The sequence below is a fragment of the Pipistrellus hanaki genome (genome assembly GCF_964339955.1).
Source record: "Pipistrellus hanaki genome assembly, chromosome: 3".
Lineage (NCBI taxonomy): Eukaryota > Metazoa > Chordata > Mammalia > Chiroptera > Vespertilionidae > Pipistrellus > Pipistrellus hanaki.
In genome coordinates, this window is record NC_140505.1 from 146,630,746 (window position 1) to 146,652,359 (window position 21,614).

Genomic DNA, 21,614 nt, shown 5'->3' on the forward strand with positions numbered 1-21,614 from the left:
AGCTGGCTTTCCAGGCTTCTTCACTAAGGACATTCCCTCTGTGGGAGACTGTTATAGCTATATTAGTGTGATATTTTCAGGATTTGAAACAGTGTAAGAATAATTACTTGTGTGATTTAAAATTGGAATGAAAGCATTTACTTTATTAGTGATTTATAGTTTAAGTGTGAATTGTATTTTTTTTAATCTTATTCTGATTTTATTTTAAGTAAAAGAAATTATTTGAAATGTGTTTTAGGCTTAGTATAAGTAACTCCATATAATGTGACTTGAATCCATTTTGTAAAACTTGAGTTTTAAAACTGACTTTGAGCCCCTAACTGTGTGGACGCCCTAACATGTGCTTATCTGGAAAGTTGTAACTGTGTGAACGCCCTAACAAGTGTTTATCTGGAAAGTTGGAAACCGAGGCAAAAGGTACCTGGAGAGCGCCCGATTAGGCACACTGAAGATCTATAGGTTGCACCCAGAAGGAATTAAGAAACACCCAGAAATGGCCATAAAAGAAGGGACCTAGAGGCACTGGGCAGAGACCACGAAGGGCTCCTCCACCTGACGTGCTCTCCCACTCTCTTCTCCCTGTTCGAAATACTGCATGAGACTCTGCCTGAGTGAAGCTGTCACTGCCTGTGAGCCAAACTTCTGAGGCCTCGTTCCTGACCGAGACACTGCAGCAACGTGTTCCTGTCCAGTGTGTGCGTCTGTCGGCGCGGATCTCCAGGTGACCTGCCTAGGCTTCTGGAAACCACCAGGACTCTGGTAAATAAGCCTTAGGATTCATGCATTTTAACTCTTGTGTCTGTGTTTAGTTTATGCTCGATCAATTTTAGTTAAATACTGTGGGCAACCCGCATAAGTCCAGTTCTCTGGCTGAGGGACCCCAGTCACCTGTGCAGAAGTTCCCACCCGAGGGTGAGTTGGAACATAAGACCACATTTCTCTTGTGGTGACCACATTTCACTATCTCCCTTCTGGGTATGCATAAAGAAGTCTCTGCCCAGGAAAAAAAAAAAAAAAAAAAAAAGCCCGCCAAAAGTCCTTTAAAAGCTGCTGACTCCATTCAGGCTCAGCCACCTGGTGGGTGGATGATCAAATAAATTTGTAATCCCTCACCACTCTGGCCTGGTGCATTCCCCCTTCAGCGACCTAACACTCACTAATATGTGAAATCTAATTAACAAAATAAACTGACAAACAAAATTGAACCAGAGGCATGGAGACAAAAGAACAGACTGACAAATGTCCAAGGGGAGGGGGAGTGTGCTAAGGCAGGATGAAAGGAGGTGAAAAGATTAGCTACAGGACAAACATGCATAGCCCAAGGGCACAGAATAGTGTGGGAAGGGCCAAGAAAGGGGGGATGGGGCTCGGGAGCTGGGTGGAAGTGGGCAAAGGCGGGGAAAATGGGAGACATTTGCAATAAAAATTTTTATTTTTTAATATATTTTATTGATATTTTACAGAGAGGAAGGCAGAGAGATAGAGAGCTAGAAACGTCGATGAGAGAGAAACATCGACCAGCTGCCTCTTGCACACCCCCTACCGGGGATGTGCCCGCAACCAAGGTACATGCCCTTGACCGGAATCGAACCCGGACCTTTCAGCCCACAGACCGACGCTCTACCACTGAGCCAAACCGGTTTCGGCTGCAATAAAAATTTTTAATTAAAAAATAAAGAATGAGCTAGATCTATATGTATTTGTGGAATACAAATTCATGGAAATACGTTTAAGATACATAAATTGAAAAAAAAAACACATGAAGGGATACTCGGAATATTGTCATTTCTGTGAAACAAACAGTATACACATATATCTATAGGTAAATAGGAAAAGTTCTAGTCAATGCCTCTGCACGGAGATTGTAGGAACAAAGACATATTTCAGTGTTTACTCTTGCGCTACATATATGCTCACTGTGTTCATGTGTTATTTTTCAATTAAAACAGAAACTAATGATAGGGAAAAGAAAAATGTATGCTCCTATGACCAAAACACTGGATTTGGAGCAAATATACTAATCCCCTGTCCCTGCAACCAATGAAACGGGCATTTGTTATGGAAGAGGAACCCATGCTCATGCCATCTTCCTGCAGGCAGGGTCTGAAGTGCTGTGAGTGCACAGGTTTCAGGTAACAGAAGGGAAAGCGCCTCTCACGGGGTGAGTAGAGGAGGTGTGGGTGCAGGAAGCAGTTTTAGAACTGCATCTAGAGGTGTTCTGCTGAGACAGGTAGGGCGTAGGAGAGTGGATTCTGGGCCTGAGTTCTCTGGATTCCAATCTGGCTCCAGAATAATTTGCCACATGACCTTTGGCAACTGTTGTGGCTTCTCTGTCCTCAGTTTTTTAATTAATAAACTAGAGGCCCAGTGCATGAAAATTGTGCAGGGGGTGTGGGAGGGGGGAGGGGCCTCATTCTGACCTGCACCCTCTCTAATCTGGGAGCCCTCAGGGGATGTCCTACTGATGGCTTGGGCCTGCTCCCCATGGGGAACGAGTCTAAGCCACAGTCTGGCCTCCCTCTGCAGGAGGCAACCCGGCTGATCAGCGGAAGGCGCCACCCCCATCACCCCACCGCTGCTGCTATTGCTGGCTGCCGCAGCTGCCAAGGTGTTTTCATCAACACAGAATCCAGTCCCTTCACCACACACACACACACAAATGACAACTTTCTTTAGGCATTTTCAAAATGTCTCTTTCATAGGATATGACCTTATTTTCTTTTTCTTTCTTTCTTTCTTTCTTTCTTTCTTTCTTTCTTTCTTTCTTTCTTTCTTTCTTTCTTCCTCCTCACCTGAGGATATTTTTCTATTGATTTTTAGAGAGCATGGAAGAGAGAGGGAAAGACAGAGAGAAATATCAATGTGAGAGAGACACTTTGATTGGCTGCTTCCTGGGACTTCTCTTAGACCCTCCAGCAGTGGACCTTCATTTTTTCCTCCAGGAGTGAGGTGGAAAAACCCTAGATCACTTTCTTGGATTCTTATTACCCAAGTTACCAAGAACACTGAGAGAGGCATACGGGGAGCTTAACCAATGAGCGGTCAGAAAAGGTGTTTCCTCTGCAGTTCACACGCAGAGGCGGGACTGCCGGCATGTGTGGCAGTCCCCTCCCGCCTACCTGCACATGTATGCAGTCCCCTCCCGCCTACCTGCACATGTAGCCTCCTTCTGAGTGATCATGATGTTACAGCATCCCAGCTAATTTGCATACTACCTCTTTATATATAGAGAGAGATAGAGATAGAGACAGAGACAGAGACAGAGACAGAGACAGAGACAGAGACAGAGACAGATATAGATATAGATATAGATATAGATATAGATATAGATATAGATATAGATATAGATATAGATATAGATAGACTGGGGTTGCCCAACTTGTGTTGCTCATTGGTTGAGCATCAACCTATGAACCAGGAGGTCGCGGTTCGATTCCAGGTCAGGGCACATGCCTGTGCTGGGGGCTCAATCCCCGGTGTGGGGTGTGCAGGAGGCAGTCGATTAATGATTCTCTCTCATCATTGATGTTTCTGTCTCTCCCACTCCCTTCCTCTCTGAAATCAATCAATCAATAAATTGGGGCTAAGTTTCATCGTGTGGTGGTGAGTGTTAAGGGAGTTATATATCTAAAGCACATAGAACAGAGCCTGGCAAATCACTATTTAAATATTTGTTATTGTAATTTAATTGAACAGGGGAAAGAGAAATTCTTTTTTAAAGGAAGTATGATTACCAATTAAAATGGGGTGTGTGTGAGAGGGGGGGTAAATTAAACTATTATAGAACTCTATTTCATACTTGACCCCAAAATAATTGGAAGATGGATCAAAGACTTAGACATGGAAAAACAAAATAATATTATTTCATAGAAAACATAGTTGTACTGGTCTTAGTCATGAGAGAAAACTTTCTAAATATGATCCTAAAAGCCAATACCTTAAAAATTGATAGATGGAACATATAAAAAATTTAAAACTTTCTTAACACATGCACATACACACAAACTTCAGTAATCACAGTTCAAAGAAAAACAATGAGGAATATTTGACCTCACTAGCAATTAAGAAATGCAAATTAATAAGAGTGACAATACTCAATGCTGCATATAAGTGTGGCAAAACAGGCACTCTGTCCACTGTTGACCAGAGTAGAAACTGGAAAATATTTCTGGAGAAAAATTTGACATTATGTTTCCAAAATTTTAAAAGGTATGTGCCCTTTGGCCTACCAATACCACAATAAGGAATTTATCCCAGGAAAATAATCAGACAACTGTAGAATCCAAGATAGCAATCCCAAGTCATGTTTTTATACCAGAGAAAAATTAGAAGCAACTTAAAATGTCTATTAATAGGAAATTGGTTCAATAACTTAGGATACATTCAGATAAGAAATACCACTAAAAGTGGTAATGCAGATCTATATTTATTAACATGGAAAATGATCAGATTTACTTTAAGTGGGGGGGAAAAAAACAGTTGCAAAATAGCATGATTAATGTGACTCTTTTTGTAAAAATACTTGTGACTATGGGCACAGAAAAAAAAACCCTGGAAGAATATTTATTGTTAAAATGCTAACTGTATTAATTACTAGATAATAAGATTCCAGGTGAATCTTTTACTTTCTTCTTTATAAATTTTTGCATTGTATGTATTTAAAAAAACAATTAGGGCCGAAACCGGTTTGGCTCAATGGATAGAGCGTCGGCTTGGGGACTGAAGGACCCAGGTTCAATTCCGGTCAAGGGCATGTACCTTGGTTGCGGGCATATCCCCAGTAGGGGGTGTGCAAGAGGCAGCTGATCGATGACTCTCTCTCATCGATGTTTCTAACTCTCTATCTCTCTCCCTTTCTCTCTGTACAAAATCAATAAAATATATTTAAAAAAAAACAATTAGGTATTACTTTTATAGCATTTTAAAAATATATTTTATTGATTTTGTAAAAAAAAAAAAACAATTAGGTATTACTTTTATAGCACTTTTTAAAATATATTTTATTGATTTTGTACAGAGAGAAAGGGAGAGAGATAGAGTTAGAAACATCGATGAGAGAGAGTCATCGATCAGCTGCCTCTTGCACACCCCCTACTGGGGATATGCCCGCAACCAAGGTACATGCCCTTGACTGGAATCGAACCCGGGTCCTTCAGTCCCCAAGCCGACGCTCTATCCATTGAGCCAAACCGGTTTCGGCTATAGCATTTTTTTTTTTTTTTATGACAGTTTCCATTGGGGAAATCAAAACAGAAAGAAAACCCTGAAGGATGAGTATGATATGATACACCCCCTTCCCATCGCCGTTCCGGTCTGTCCGCAATGCTGTATGTGTTTGGTGGGCAGAGCAGTGCATGCAAAGGAGGGAGCAAATCCATTTTTATTACAACTATAAACAAAGCCTGCGGACTGAAAGGTACCGGGTTCGATTCTGGTTAAGGGCATGTACCTTGGTTGGGGGCACATCCCCTGTGCGGGGTGTGCAAGAGACAGCTGATCGATGTTTCTCTCTATCCCTCTCTCTTCCTCTATGTGAAAAATCAATAAAATATATGTATTTTTAAAAATTATAAATACTTGATATAAGGGCTCATCCTTTCAAGGCTAATTTAAATGTAACTCTCGTAGGGAATATTTTTTTTCCACTAAAGTTCAGCAGAAGGGAGTTTATCGTTTCCTTCATCATCAGGTTTTCTAAAAGGTTGCTGACGGGAACAAGGATATTTTCGAACAGCACCATAAATAGGATCATGACCTCCACCAGACAAGTCTCTCCTTCAAATCATGGCCTGTCCACGCAGAGAACACAGATGCAGCCCTGGCTGGGCCAGAGTTTATTTACTAAGTCATGAAACTCAGCCAGTCTCTACCCTAGGAAGGTTTCCTTTGCAGCTGAGGGCAGACAGAGAAGTAAACCCAAAACACAATGAGCTCCGATAGGTGCCGAAGCCACAGGAACAAACAGGGGTGCTAAGAAAGCCCACACGGGCAGCAAGTGACAAAGCTTCATCGCGGGAGAACGCCGGGGCTGGGCCTGGAGACATGAAAATATTTGTCTTCTTCAGTGGGGAAGGGGAAATAGCCACAATACCAGCAGCATTCCAAGGCATAATGAGTGGAAGATGCAAGTCCCACAAAGAAATGGCATCAACCTAAAAATGACCCAGTTAAAGTTATCTTGCCAGGTTTTATCTGTCTCTCAACATTTCTGATGTATTCATAAGGGGTTGGTGTTTCCGGAGGGTTTATACAGAGCACTCGTTTTCCCTGCCAAAGTTCTAAATCCCCTGAGAAATGAGACCCCGCCAGAATTTTTTTAAAATGTATTTTTATTGATTTCAGAGAGGAAGAGAGAGAGTTAGAGACATCAATGATGAGAGAGAATCATTGATTGGCTGCCTCCTGCACACTTCCCCCTGGGGATCGAGCCTGCAACCTGGGCATGAGCCCTTGACTGGAACTGAACCCATAGGCTGACGCTGTATCCACTGAGTCAAAATAGCTAGGACGCCAAAAAAAAATTTTTTTTAAAATATATATTTTATTGATTTTTTACAGAGAGGAAGAGAGAGGGATAGAGAGTTAGGAACATTGATGAGAGAGAGTCATCGATCAGCTGCCTCCTGCACACCCCCTACTGGGGATGTGCCCGCAACCAAGGTACATGCCCCTGGCCGGAATTGAACCTGGGACCCTTCAGTCCGCAGGCTCTATCCACTAAGCCAAACCGGTTTCGGCGCCAAAAAAAATTTTAAGGCAACAAATAAAGACCAAGATATCAACATCATTAGTAAAGTCGTGATCATAACACATGGCTAAGACATGCAGCAGGAATGGGCTTCCTAGTACTGAAACCCAGAATGCGAGTCACCATTCCCCACAGAGAGCATTAAATAACCCATCCCTTCACTCCCGGCTCTGCCCCTTAAACACACAGCATGGAATGTGCTTTCTGCAGCCAGAAGCCTCCCAAGAGAAGGGAAGGAAAATGGGGTGGGATTCACACGCCTGCTTCCTCCCAAAATCTCAAATAAAGTAAGAAAGAAAGGGAAGAATAAACACTGCAAACGCCTACAATCTCGAAGAGATTCTGTGGGTAACACTAGTCTTCACAGGGGCAGAGACTTTGTCTTGCTGTGTTCTTGGCACCTGAACCACTTCCTGCCCCTTAGAGAACCTCAGTGTGAGCTGAGTACTTATAACAGGAAGTAAATAAAGCATAAATTCATACTAGCCTCTTACAAGTTTTCCCTGAAAGTAGCTTACTCAGAATAAGTAAGCAAATTGCTTAGTTACATAATTTTTTCCCACGAGAAAAATCACCAGCAAATCACACTATTTACCCCAGGAGGGGGCACTCAGCACAGTTCCTCTGTCCCCCTCCCTCTCCTGCGGCCAACGAGCATCATTGCACCAAGAGGACCCGCAGGTTTTCAGAAAACCTTCTTCTGGCCCCAAACACCCTGAATTGCTTCTGCCCACCCAATAGTCCCACGCTTGCTAGAGATGTAGCCACTTTATAGAGTATAATTGAGCAGATTTTTTGGTTCTTTACCTATTGATCACAAACAAGAATGAAAAGCATAGGCAAATGGAAAGGAATGAAAAGTAAAGCCTCTTTTTGCACAGCCTCTAAAAGAACTGAAGAAATTATAATGGTAAGCCTTTATTTAAAAAAGAAGGAAAGAAAGAAAGAAAGAAAGAAAGAAAGAAAGAAAGAAAGAAAGACATCCATATTACAGTGTTTAAAGAAGAGGTTTTAAAAAAACAATCTTACAAAGTACTATGTCCTTGTAACAAATTAAACAATAGAAAGCACTTAATTTAAAAGTCCAAACATTCACTACCTTCATCTTTTCCCTCCATTCTCACTTCCTAAGGTAATAGCATTAACAGCCTTTCACATTTTCTCCAGCGAATACATAAAGGCACCTACAAAGGTTTTATTTGCTTGCTTTTGGTTTGCTTTACCTTGGCAAATATGGAATCATGCGGCCCCCATTATTCTGCAATTTTCTTTTTAAAATCTATTTAACAATCTACCCAAGGATATCTCTCTGGGACAGTGACGATAGATCTGGTACGTTTTAAAAACAACAGCCTTCTCTTGCATACGGTGCTGAATTCAATCATTTCCCTATTGTAGACCTTCAGCCGGCTTGCAGGTGAGAGGGCTGCCTCAAAGGCTAACGAGCTCGCCCTGTCATCCTTCCTGCAGCGGCACCCACTCGGCTTTGCAGACAGCACTGCCTGTGCAGCTGAGTCTACTCCCAGAGCTACAGATGCTGCCCACAGAAACAGTTCCTGATCAACAAACCTTTAACTCCAGAAATTCATTCACAGTTAGGGGTTAGAACCCACACATGATTCCCAATTAGTGATGAAGTGCCCAGACCAGCCAATACAAGCCCTAGCCGGCTTGGCTCAGTGAATAGAACGTGGGCCTGTGGACTGAAGGGTCCTGGGTTTAATTTTGGTCAAAGGCACGTACCTTGGTTGCAGGCAGGCCTGGGCCCTAGTCAGGATTCAACCAATAGATGTGTTTCTCTCACGTCAATATTTCTGTCTTTTCCTCTCTCTAAAAATCAGTAGAAAAATATCCTCAGGTGAGGATTAAGGGGGGGAAAAAAAAAAAAGCCGCTGAAACCGGTTTGGCTCAGTGGATAGATCGTCAGCCTGTGGACTGAAAGGTCCCGGGTTCGATTCTGGTCAAGGGCATGTACCTTGGTTTCGGGCACATCCCCAGTAGGGGGTGTGCAAGAGGCAGCTGATCGATGATTTTCTCTCATCGATGTTTCTAACTCTCTATCCCTCTCCCTTCCTCTCTGTAAAAAATTAATAAAATATATTTTAAAAAGCCAATTTAAGCCATAAGATAACTGAGATATAGTATTAATTAATGAGGCTGTTTTGACATAAGTTAACCCCATACATTCAACATTGTGCAAATGTAATTCTGAACAAATGCAAAAACAGGAACACGTTATGTCAGAGCAGAACAGGCTTCCTACAGAGTGGCTCCTAAGGGGATTGTTCCACTTATCTGTTCTGTTGCCGGGTAACAAACTACCCCAAACACGTGGCTCTCAACAGAAGTCATTGTGTCTCATAATGACGGCATGGATTTGAACAGATTTGAAGAAGAAACTGTCTTCACTTCTACAGTTCCTACTTGAAAACTTTTCATTGAAAATGAGGTGCTTAAATATGAGCCAGGATAACTGAGGGACTCGGGGGAGATTTGCCTGTTGCTTATGGCGCTGCTGGAGGTCACTCAGTGGTCAGGGGGCAGATGATGGGTTTGGAGAATCCAAGCTGGCTCATTCCCACGTCTGGTGCCCATGCAGGGATGTCGGGAAGGCTGGACTCCGTGGGCCTGTCCACCAGAGCATCCGCAGGTGGCCTCGCCAGCATGGTGGTCACAGGAAGAGAGACTTCTTAGGCGGCATCTCGGGCCTCCAAGAGGAAGTCACACATGTACATCCTCCTTTCTTGGCTGGGCAGTCACAGACTGTCCCAGATTCAGGGAGGGGAATAGCGAGGCCACCTCTTCATGGAAGGAGGGTCAAAGAATTTGAGGCCTTATTTTAAAACTAAGAGTGGAAGCCATTGGAGGACAGAGGCACATGTACAAAGCATGGAGCTTGCCCATTCCATGTACTTTAGCTCCTAAGCAAAGGGGCCTCTGCAGACATTTGGTTGTAGGCAAAGGGCAGTTGCTCTGCGGAGGCAGAGGCGTTCTGAGCTCTCCTGCTACCCATTGATTCACATGCGCCAATGGTTGGTTAAATGTGTTTAAGGAAAACATGGCCCAGATCTCTTTTTTTAATTCTAAAAGATATTTATATATTTAAATAGACAACAGCATATTTGTTGAAGTACCCCCAACAATTTGAAAACAATTTTACCTGATTTTCAATAAGGAGTGATTAATTAATAACATGACTGAATTAATAGTTCAAAGTTCATGTTTTCTTTATATTTGAAAGAAATCCTATATAATAAAAGGGTAATATGCAAATAGACAGAATGGCAGAACAACCGAACAACCAATCAAAGTGCAATATGCTAATGATATGCTAAGGCTGCCCAACTGCTCACTATGACATGTATGACCACCAGGGTGCAGACAGTCACCTGGTCGACCAGTCACTATGACAAACACTGAACACCAGGGGGAAGATGCTCTGACTGGTAGGTTAGCTTGCTGCTGGGGTCCAGCCCATCAGGACTGAGCAAGATGGGCTGGACATGCCCTGGAGCCCTCCTGGTCCCTCCCTGGCCCGATCATGCACCAGTGGGGTCCCTCAGCCTGGTCTGCATCCTCTCACAATCCAGGACCCCTTAGGGGATGTCGAAGAGCTGGTTTTAGCCCAATCCCGCAGGCTACTACCCTGGGAGGGCACCAGACACAGGGCTTATGGCTGGTGAGCGCTGCTATGATAGCTCAAGACTTTCTGGATTGGGACTGACTGGGCATGAGAATGGACATCTCATTTCCTGTGGGAGACTGTGCAGTGTCCGTCCATGCTCAAATCACCATCAACCTGGCTGGATTTTGACAAAACCTAGAGATCTCCAACGTCAGTCTTTCAGAGAGCACGCTGCTTAGATGATAGACACCCTTCAGAGCACGCGTTTGTTAGACGAGTCTAACATAAAGAGTTTCCCCTGAAATCGGTTTGGCTCAGTGGATAGAGGGTCAGCCTGCGGACTGAAAGGTCCCAGGTTCAATTTCGGTCAAGGGCATGTACCTTGGTTGCAGGCACATCCCCAGTAGGGGGTGTGCAAGAGGCAGCTGATGGATGATTCTCTCTCATCGATGTTTCTAACTCTCTTTCCCTCTCTCTTCCTCTCTGTAAAAAAAAAAAAAATCAATAAAATATATATATTAAAAAAAAAAAGAGTTTCCGCTTGGTATTTGACCTGACCGGACCTTAGGCGACACACAAAGGCCCAAGATGATTTTCCCAAAAGAAAACACGAAGCTCGGTACAGGAGATAATGTGTCATCATTAGGATTTAAACAAAAATGTTTGGATTGTGCATTCTTTCAAACATTTCCATGTGAAACTAGAAATGTAGACAAATCTTTATTGTGCTGATTTGACACAGAGAGAGGCTGTCTATCCCTGCAGCACTGCTGACAGGACTGATGTCAGTCATTTAAGCAGCTAGCCAATTCACTCAACAATAAGTCGTTTCAATAAATGCCTGGTCTCATTATCTCGTTTTCAATGAATTAATGGCTTGCTTGATGAAAATGCTCCAAGGGGTTTGATATTTTAACATTAGTAGATAAAGCCAAAAGTCTTTGACAACTTTTCATTTCATTTTATTTTATTTTACTTTATTTTAGAGATGAGAGAGAATCGTTGATTGGCTGTCTCCTGCAAGCCCCCTACTGGGCATCAAGCCTGCAACCCTGGCATGTGCCCTGATAGGAATGGGACCATGACCTCCTGGTTCCTGGGTCGATGCTCAACCACTGAGCTCAACCAGCTGGACGTTGACAACTTTTTAAAAAGGAGAAAGAGAAATAAAATCAGCCTAGCCTATAGTTTAGGTGTCTCTGTAGGTAAAATCCACCACCACAACTTTCCATAAAAGGTTTGAAAGCTTTCCCACACTTTACTTCAATTGCACGACAGAGCAAAATGCCTGGGGATATATATACATATATACACAGAGAGCAAACCGTTCTCTGCCACAGCTCCAGCTCCTACCTTGGAACATAAACTAGGGTCTTCCTCTCTTCCTTCCATTCCTGTCAGTGTCCCTGCCCAGGGAAGAGAAGGGACCCACACAGATAGTGTGTTTGGGACGCTGAGGAAGCAGGACCTGAGGGTGCAGGGTGCAGCCACTGTCTGTCTCTTCCTCTCAGTCTCTGTTACTCAGAATGGCCTGAGCTCAGGACAAACACATTTTCTCTCCAACATGCCCTTGTGAGGGAGACTCACAGGCCACGAGGGTCCAGCTCTGCCAGCAACAGATGGATAGAACTCAGTCTAGGGACAAGGAATTAGGAAACCACTTGGCCAAAGAGCTAGGCAGTGACCCTTAAAAAAAAAAAAAATATATATATATATATATATATTATTGATTTTAGAGAGGAATGGAGAAGGAGAGAGACAGATAGAAAATCAGTGATGAGAGAGAATCATTGATCAGCTGCCTCCTGCAGGCCCCCTGTTGGGAACTAAGCCTGCAACCCAGGCATGTGCCCTTCACCAGAATCAACCCCGGGACCCTTTAGTCTACAGGCCAGTGCTCTATCCACTGAGCCAAACTGGCCAGGGCTGCAGTGACCCTTAATTGGGTTTCTGTTGATTGCAAACTCAGCAGAGAAATAAAGAAATGCAATAACTGGAAAATGCAATACTTTAAACTCTAATTGTCTATTGTAATTAATATTTTGATTCTTCATTTGACTTTCTAATTTGGCATCAGATTAATACTAAATACAGGTGAAGCTTTGAATGTCTTATCTGCAAATATTGACACGTTGGTGAATATTCAATAACCAGCTTTCTGGCGGCGGGGGGGGGGGGGAGGGGGAGGGGAAGTGCTGGTTTATAATATCTTGTCATTTTTAGTGTTAATACTGCAACTGTGGCCAATTCCAAGTCTCCAATGTGAATGTCACTGCCCCCTGGTGGGGAAGAGAGGCCCACAGCGGGCTCCCAGCTCTAACTGGCCATTGCACCCCACCGTCTATAAAGGAGGCAGAATTTCTGTATTTCTGTTACTTCCTGAAAATTAGATTCCAAGGAGTAGGTTGCCATTTTTACAGACACAATACTATTTTATCATCTATTGAAACTAAGAGGTGACTTCAACACTGATTATCCACTCCCTGTGAAAGAAGAAGAATCACCCAGTTCAACCTCCAGTTCAAGTAAAATGCCATCAGCTGAATCATCCCTCCCTTCTTCCCCACATTTTTTGCTTTTTGCCCTCTCTCTTCTTTCTTCTACAACTCAGACTGGCTGTCTGCAGTGGCAGGAGAAACAACCCTTATGCTGTTAAAAAACAAAATTCAACTGAATACATTTTAAAAGATCTTGTTGACTTCATTCAGTGATTCATAAATCAAGCAGGATCCAATCTAGCAGGCAGGAAGGAGCATCAAGGAGCGTCAACGAAAGACATTGGCAGAAGGGAGTAGGAACCAAGAAGTTACATTAGGCAAGAAGCAGACTGGTCCTTGCAAGGGTCCTTCCCTTTGGGGGATAACAGGGGCCTCTCGGGCCATTCCTGACTGGTTGGTTGAAGATCCCATTACTGGGAGAACTGAAACTGTAATTAAGTTAAATCTTGGTTTGGTAACATAGGACTTGGCATAAGCCACTCCATTTGGGGCCTGTTGCCTTGCTGTTGTTTTCTGGATTTGGGTTTTATTTTTGTTGTTGTTAATCCTCACCCTAAGATATTTTTCCATTGATATTTTTAGAGAAGAGTGGAAGGGAGGGGAGAGACAGAGAAAGAGAGAAACATCGATGTGAAAAAGACACATTGATTGGTTCCCTCCCACAGGGACCTCTACCAGGGCTGGGAATTGCCAGGGATCAAGCATGCAACCAGGGTGCATGCCCTTTGACTGGAGTCAAACTCAGGACTCTTTAGTCCATGGGCCGATGTTCTATCCACTGGGCCAAACCAGCCAGGACTGTTGCCTTGTTTTTTTAGTAATGTTAACAACCTCTGAGTCCCTTGTGAGCTCCAGATCCAAATAGCCAGCCAAGTGCTATATCCAATCAGTCACTGAATCCCACTGAATCCATTTTCAAATGCTTCTCCTTCTCTCCATCTCCAATGCTTACAATCCTAGTTAGTAACCTAATTAAATTATGTTACTATCCCACATAAAGCCCCTGAGTACTGCCCATTGGGCTAATGATGACACACACACACACACCCCCCGCCCCTAGATCAACTAAACCACAACCTCAGGGAACTGAGCCCAGGCCTAAATGTTAAAAAAATAATAATAATTCTGCCTGGCCAGTGTACTTCCGTGGTTAAGTGTCGACCTATGAACCAAGAGATCATGTTTTGATTCCCGGTCAGGGCACATGTCTGGGTTGTGGACTCCATCCCCTGTAGGGGGCGTACAAGAGGCAGCCAATCAATAATTCTCTCTCATCATTAATGTTTCTATCTCCCTCTCCCTTCCTCTCTTAAATAATAATAGTAATAATGATTAGTAATAGTAATAATAATTCCTGGGTAACCCTAATATGCGCCTATCATTGAGAAGTATTAGCCTACCTTGTTGAAAGTCCAAGTAAAACTTCTCTCATCGGTGGAAGGACCTTGGTGGTCCAAGCATGGGCATTTTCAGTGGTTGGTGGGGCTGAAGCCTGCTGGGAAGGAGTCCAAGCTTGAATGAAAGGGAGGAAGTGGGGACCAAATATGGAGGAAACTTTCCCCAGAAACATGGCTGAGGAGATCAGAGCTACTGAATGGTAACTAGAGGTGATTTTTTGTTTTTTGGTTTTTTTTACCTTTGGCTATTTTCACCAATGCGCCACCATTTGAATTTTTCTTTAAATACAGGATTTTGGAAAAGCCAACTGCAGAGTAGCAGGCAGTGTGGCACAGCGGGGAAGGCGTGGGTGTGTGTTCAGAAGCTCTCCTGGCTCTGCCACTTGCTAACTATGGACAAATTACTTAAACTATCTGAGCCTCAGCTTTCTTCTCTTTAAAATAACGATAACACATAGCTCACAGAAGTTTGTCATATTTCATGAAATGATTTGTGCAGTGAATGTTTAAGACTGCACGCGGCAGTTCCCAAGTTCTCCCGTGGTCCTCTAGCGCCCTCACGTGGCGTCCTGGATGGCCTGGAGCCCCTGCTCTGCAGCCCATCCCACGGCTCTCCTGGGCGGCCGAATTTACACCGAGTAGCCAATTATTATAACCTCTGAACGCATAATAATCTGGCCACTCAGTGCATTTATATCTCAAATGGGTACCAAAGTATTCTTGACTTTTGCTGGAGATCAACCACCTATTTGCCCTGAGCTTTCTATCAGCCAGTGCAAAGGGGAAAACTGATCAGATGCATGATTTATAGTATCTTTGATATCAAATAAATGAGGTACTCAAGAGAAGTGCACTGAGTGGCCAGATTATTATGCATTCAGAGATCATAATAATTTGGCCACTCAGTGTATTTTGGTCTTTTCCTGAGCCTCTCCTCTGCCACTAAACTTCATAATCTCTTATCCATCGCTTTACTCTTCAATCTTAACCTGGCTGGAGATACATGTGCTGGATAAACTGATGCCAAAGATTACATACATCAGCATTGCAGATAACAAAAGTGCGTTGCACATCGGATGTTCCAAATCTTAATATAAGGGTTGACGAACAGGCAAATGTCAAACACCAAGACCAGAAAGAGATGGTTATTAAACTGAGGAAACTGTTGAGCACCTCCAAAACTATACCAGGAAGTGGTGTCCTGAGCTCCTAGGTCTCGGTCACATTTCCTGACAAATTATCCTCTCTCTCTCTCTCTCTCTCTCTCTCTCTCTCTCTCTCTCTGTGTATATATATATATATATATATATATATATATATATATATATATATATATATATATCAGACAGCAAGGAAGAAAGAGAGAAAGGAACATTAATGATGAGAATCATTGGTCATCTGCCTCCTGCATGCCCCCCACTGGAGACCGAGCTCACAACCATGGCATATGCCCTGACCAGGAATTGAACCGTGACCTGGTTCATAGGACGACATTCATTCAACCACTGAGCCATGCTGGCTGGGCCCCTCTACTCTCTTTAACATGGCTCACTAGGGTTAATTCTTTCTGAGTCACAGCTCTAAACATCCCATTACTCCTCGGCTCAAAACCAAAATCACTTAGAGGCTCTTCTCCTGCTCCCATCCCACCCTCCTTCCCCTGGCAGAACACTCTTGGTCAGTGCCCGCTCCAAACCCCTGGGGTGGGGAGCTGTTAGGACCAGGGGATATAATATGTTCTCACACCCTTTCCTTCCTATGCAGAGATTACAGAATCATTTTCTGCCTGGGAACCTGTGGATGCTCCAAAAGTAGAGAAAGAGATTCAGTATTTTTATGGGGGGGGGGGGGAGCAATATTTTTCCTTTTCATTTTTAATTGAAATGTTTGAGAAAAATTATAGATGCACATTTAGTTGTAAGAAATATCCCTTGTACAGTTTCTACCGATAGTAACATTTTGGAAAGCTATCATGTAGTTTAATATTCCAACCAGTACATTGACATTGACACCATCCACCATCTTATTCATATCAGATTTCCCCATTCTTACTTGTACTCGTGTGTGTGTGTGTGTGTGTGTGTGTGTGTGTGTCTGTGCATCAAGTTCTACACAATGTTATCATCTGTGTGGATTTGCATCTCCACCAACATAGTAAAGACAATGAACAGTTCTGATAACAGAAGGATCCCACATGCTGTCCTTCTATAACCACACAGACTCTCTTTCTCCCTTCCCCAACCCCTAAAAAAAAAAAAAAAAAAAAAAAAAAAAAAAAAAAAAATCCCTAGAACCTAGCAATCACTAATCTGATCTCCATTTGTAAAATGTTGCTTTTCATAAATGTTATATAAATGGATCAGCCAGCCTGTCACCTTTGTGGACTGGCTTTTTGGCTCAGCAATATTCCCTTGAGATGCAACGAGCTATTACATGTTTCATCAGCTCCATTTTTGCTTAGTAATATTCCATGGTGCATGTATTGCATTTTGTTTAACTGGTCACCTGTTGAAGGACAAATGGATTGACTCTAGTTTTTAGCTCCCTACAAATAACACTGCCATGAACATTCATGCCCAGTTTTTGAGTGAACATGCTTTCATTTTTCTGGGGTGAATGCTGGGTTACATAGTCACTGCATGTTTGGTTTTTTAAAAAACCGCCAAACTGCTTTCCAGAGTGCCTGTGTCATTTACCTTCCCACCATCAACGTATGTGTGACGCACATTTTACGTCCAGATGCCCTTTTTGTCCTTGTTCAGCCAAGATGCGCTCACCAGAAGGTAGGCGGCTCCCGCAGGTCTTCGTTCATGCAATTCCCCGTCAAACTCTGCAATCAGGAGGGTGAACGGAGGAACGGCTCTTTTTCTGGATAATCACAGCTGCTATTGATGCTTACTGTGTGCCAAGCACGGTGCTGAAGCCTTCCTGTGTGTAAAGGCATTATGCACAGCAGCTTTATGGGCAGCTTCCATTGCTGTCCCGTTTGGAAGCTGAGGCCTGGAAATGCTGTGCCTTGTTCCAGTCCAGCGGCAGGGCTAGAGTTGGAACCTAAGTCCATCTGCCGCATTACACTGCTGTGTGATAGCCAGAGAGACGTCTCTGTCTTCAGAAGCAGTTGTGCAGTTTACATTGTAGTTAAGACAATGTCTTTTTTAAAATATAAACATAGCCCTAGCCGGTTTGGCTCAGTGGATAGAGCGTCAGCCTACGGGCTCAAGGGTCCCAGGTTCTATTTCGGTCAAGGGCATATACCTTGGTTGTGGGCATATACCTGGTAGGGGGTGTGCAGATGGCAGTTGATCTATGTTTCTCTCTCAATGTTTCTAGCACTCTATCCCTCTCCCTTCCTCTCTGTAAAAAAAAAATCAATTAAAATCAACAGAAAATTCATATAGCATCCTGGTTCTCCTCTGCAGTGTAGTGAGAAAAATGACATATCCTAGTCAGTATGGGAAGGAAATCAAGAACTTACTTATAACATATCCAAGTAAGTACAATACAAAGTCTTGGCAACTACTTTCTCTGTTAAGCATAAGCACCAGGAAAAGAAATGATACAGTGATTATGCAAACACACTACCGAAAAAAAAATTAAAGGGAGAGCAGATAAGAACAAGCACATAAATGACAGGTGAAGGACTCAGTCTGAAAGATTATTAGACTCAACAATTAGAAAGCAATTCCTTGTCACTGTTTTATATTATTTTAAAAACTTAATAGGATCTCAAAGACAAAATGGTAAAACAACCGAGGTAAAAGGGAAACAGCTGAGCAAAGACTACACTTGGGACTAAAACAACCACCACCAGAGAACGAATAAATGAGAAACATCAAAGATCAAATAGGCTGAATTGCAATACTGGCAGAGAGGGGAAGCTTACTACTGTCACTGCACATTCAGAAAAAAGAAGAAAGGATTGGGCGATCAGAGAGGAAGTAACATAAAAGAGAGACAAGGATAGCTGGAGAACCAGGAAAAATGAAACAGAAAAAGAGTGTTTTTAAAAATAAAATTTCCCCAAATGAACAAAGAAATAATTTTGTATGTAAACTAGGCAGTTCATGTTCCAGGAAAAACTGATAATTAAAATGGATAGATAGCCTGGTTAGGTTAATTACCTCTGCGAATTAAAAGGAAGAGTAAGAGGAATCAAGGTAAAAAATAAAAGAAGTTACCTCCATGGAGAATAAAGTGAGACGGGCTTAGAATTCTCCGTGGCAATCACTGCCAGAAGGTAATGAAGCTTTGTTTACAACTTCCCGAGGGAAAGGAAGTGTGGCTTAAGAACATCAACTGGCACTGAAACCGGTTTGGCTCAGTGGATAGAGTGTTGTCCTTTGGGCTAAAAGGTCCCAGGTTCGATTCTTCCCCAGTGGGGGGTGTGCAAGAGGCAGCTGATCGAGAGAGATTCTCTCCCGTTGATGTTTCTAACTCTATATCCCTCTCTCTTCCTCTCTGTAAAAAAATCAATAAAATATATTTAAAAAAAAAAAAAAAAGAACAACTGTTTTGTTGTTTGAGAATAAAGACAGCAGGCATACATTCTTTTAAAAAAGTTTATTTTATTGTTTCAGGTATTACAAATAGTAATACATACATACATATATATATATATAATCTCCTTCCCCACTGACCTCCCACCCAGCCTCCTCCCCGCCCCCCCCCCCCCCCCCGCACTGGCCCTCAACCTCCCCCTCCATCCCCAGTGTCTTGTGTCTGTTGGTTGTGCTAATATGCATGCATACAAGTCCTTCAGTTGATCTCTTACCTCCCCCAACCCTCCCCTACTTTCTCACTGTAGTTTGACAGTCTGTTTGATGCTTCGTTGCCTCTGTCTATTTTTGTTCAACAGTTTGTAATGTTCTTTATTATCCATAAATTAGTGAGATCATGTGGTATGTATCTTTCACTGTCTGGCTTATTTCGCTTAGCATAATGCTCTCCAGATCCATCCATGCTGTTGCAAATGGTAAGAATTCCTTCTTTATTACAGCAGCATAGTATTCCATTGTGTACTACTACAGTTTTCTAATCCACTCATCTGCATATGGAAGGCCTTAGACAGGGGTCTTCAAACTACGGCCCGCGGGCCACATGCAGCCCTCAGAGGAGTCTGATCCGGCCCGCCAGGTTTTTTGGGCAGTGAGCGTAGCCGAGGTGTTACAGTAGGAATTAGTAGTTCATATAGTCCGGCCCTCCAGCTCTCTGAGGGACCGTGATCTGGCCCCCACTTTAAAAAGTTTGAGGACCCCTGCCAGATTCAGCCCTTCTTGGGAAAAACTACCAGAGCCCAAATCAAGCTACCAGGAAATAAGTGGTCTCACCAGGGGAAAGCACTGTCCCACAATGCCTCTTGCTAACTCTTTCCGTGGAAGGCTTATACCTTAGCTACTCTCAGGCCCAACTGGGCTGCCTGGTGTTTCCCCGTGTGCCTTTGTCCGGTGGTGTCACATGCAGTACTAAAAGCGGGCAGAGCATGTCGCCGGCAGTTCAGGATTTAGGCTACTTGACTGTCCATCTTGCCTCTGCCTACTCTCATTTTTGGCCTCAAACAAATGATTCAACCTGCCTTGGTCTCTTTTCCAGTAAGATGAGGATGAGTGTTGTGGGGACCGAATGAAATAACCCAGGTGAAGTTCTTACACAATGCCCAGCATGAAACACTACTATCAAAAAGTAGTAAAGCGTATAATTAGAACATAATAGCTCCAAGTTTTTGAGGCTTTATAACCCCATCCCCCCTTATGCCTAGAAACGGATACCTCTGTGTTAAAGAAGTTTTTACAACATTGAACTCTCTGGAAAATGGACAAGGACCTGGTAACAGAAACGCCTGTGGGGAAGAACAGTGGGTAGACGGGAGGCAGAGAGAGGGCAGAATCATCGCTACCTCTTCACCAACCTGTTTTTAAAATGCATACAATGTGAGTATATTACCAATGTTTTTAAAAGCAAATAAAATTAAAGAAAGAATCCATAATACCTTCATTTTTTTTTTATCGGTTTCTTTTTCTTCTGTTAACATTCAAATAGAATTAAAGGCAATACTTTAATGTAAAATTAGCATGCACAATATAGTCCGAGTTATGCAGATGTATTCCTAGACAGACGGACAGACAGCCATCTGTATAAATGCAAAGCAAGAGGTATAAAATGGGACTGAATGTTAACGGTGATTATTTCCTAAGCAATGGCATGTGGGGCATTTTCTTCTTGTTCATATTTCTCAGAATTGCTTGAATTTCCACAGCACCCAGCATAAGACCTATTAAAGAGCAAAGGTAAAAAAATAATAATGTTTGTTGGATAATTGAATAAAGCATCACTCAATAAGTGTCTGTTTGCCTGAACCAATGACTGTCCTTATACACTTTTTTTTAAAAAAAGCTTGGAAGTCTTTTGGCTTTAAAGGCCAAGTGCTACACATGCCTTTGGAATTATTTTGAGTTTTCCTAAAGAGCAAATGTGCCCCCTTCCCCTAAAAACACTGGCATGGATCAAAATCCTAAGACAGCTATCAGGCCCAAATAGATAAATAATAAGTGGGTGATTTTTATTTTCATCTGTTTCTCCCTGTAGAGGCACAAGACTGAAAATGGACACAGGAAAGATAATTTCTCCTTAGTTCTCCAATCGCTAACGTCCAACGGCAGCCCGAAGAACACTTTCCAAAACGAGTTCATATTCCTCGGGGTTTCCATCTCTTTACTGGGCTCTTCATCACAAGAAACCACATTCCCCCAAACTCAAATAAAGCTAACTTTGAACATATAATGGTGTGTTAGTGATGAGATAATGAGAATAGAATTTAAAATAAAGGCACTACAAACACAAAATACTGTAAAGAATTAAAGAAATGCCTTTTTAAGATAATGAGGATTATCTATGGAATCTATTTGCCTTTGTTCTGGTCCAGGTTGTCTTTACAAAACAGGGCTCTGAAAAACCTATTTCCCTTGTCTCTCTCTCCTTCAACAATGAGTGTAAGATAATATGCTGCCACCTACTGACAACTGAGTGAAAGTGTAGAATAGAACACAAAAATACTGAATAGTTAACTGTTAAAAACTTTAGAATAAAAAAAAAAAAAACAACACTTCAGAATGCGTGTTTGTATTTTCTTATTTTAAACATATCAACGGACATGTTTAAAGACTCTTAACTTTAGGAGGCAACTTGGTAGAATTGAAAAAGAAAATCCACGCATGTGTGTGAATGTAAAGATTAGAAAGCCAAGCTGCACACTTCAGTGGAGGACTGAAGCAGCAACTGAACCATTCCATAAACGAGAAGAAGATGCAAAGGCACGTAAGCACGTCTACACTGAGCCAGACTGGTGGTTC

At 42.6% G+C, this 21,614-nt stretch overlaps 1 long non-coding RNA gene across 3 annotated transcripts; it reads left to right on the forward strand.

The window, feature by feature from the left end:
• Positions 1-391: 391 nt before the first annotated feature.
• Positions 392-21,403, forward strand: LOC311618920. Of its 3 annotated transcripts, XR_014794412.1 has the most exons (4): positions 392-759; positions 5,230-5,416; positions 20,024-20,195; positions 20,851-21,403. It is a non-coding gene; the product is annotated as an uncharacterized lncRNA (long non-coding RNA). The 3 variants fall into 3 exon arrangements; XR_014794413.1 differs by lacking the exon at positions 5,230-5,416 and having other exon boundaries at positions 403-759; positions 20,851-21,397; XR_014794414.1 differs by lacking the exons at positions 392-759; positions 5,230-5,416 and adding an exon at positions 2,049-2,161 and having other exon boundaries at positions 20,851-21,398.
• The last annotated feature ends 211 nt before the right edge of the window (positions 21,404-21,614 follow it).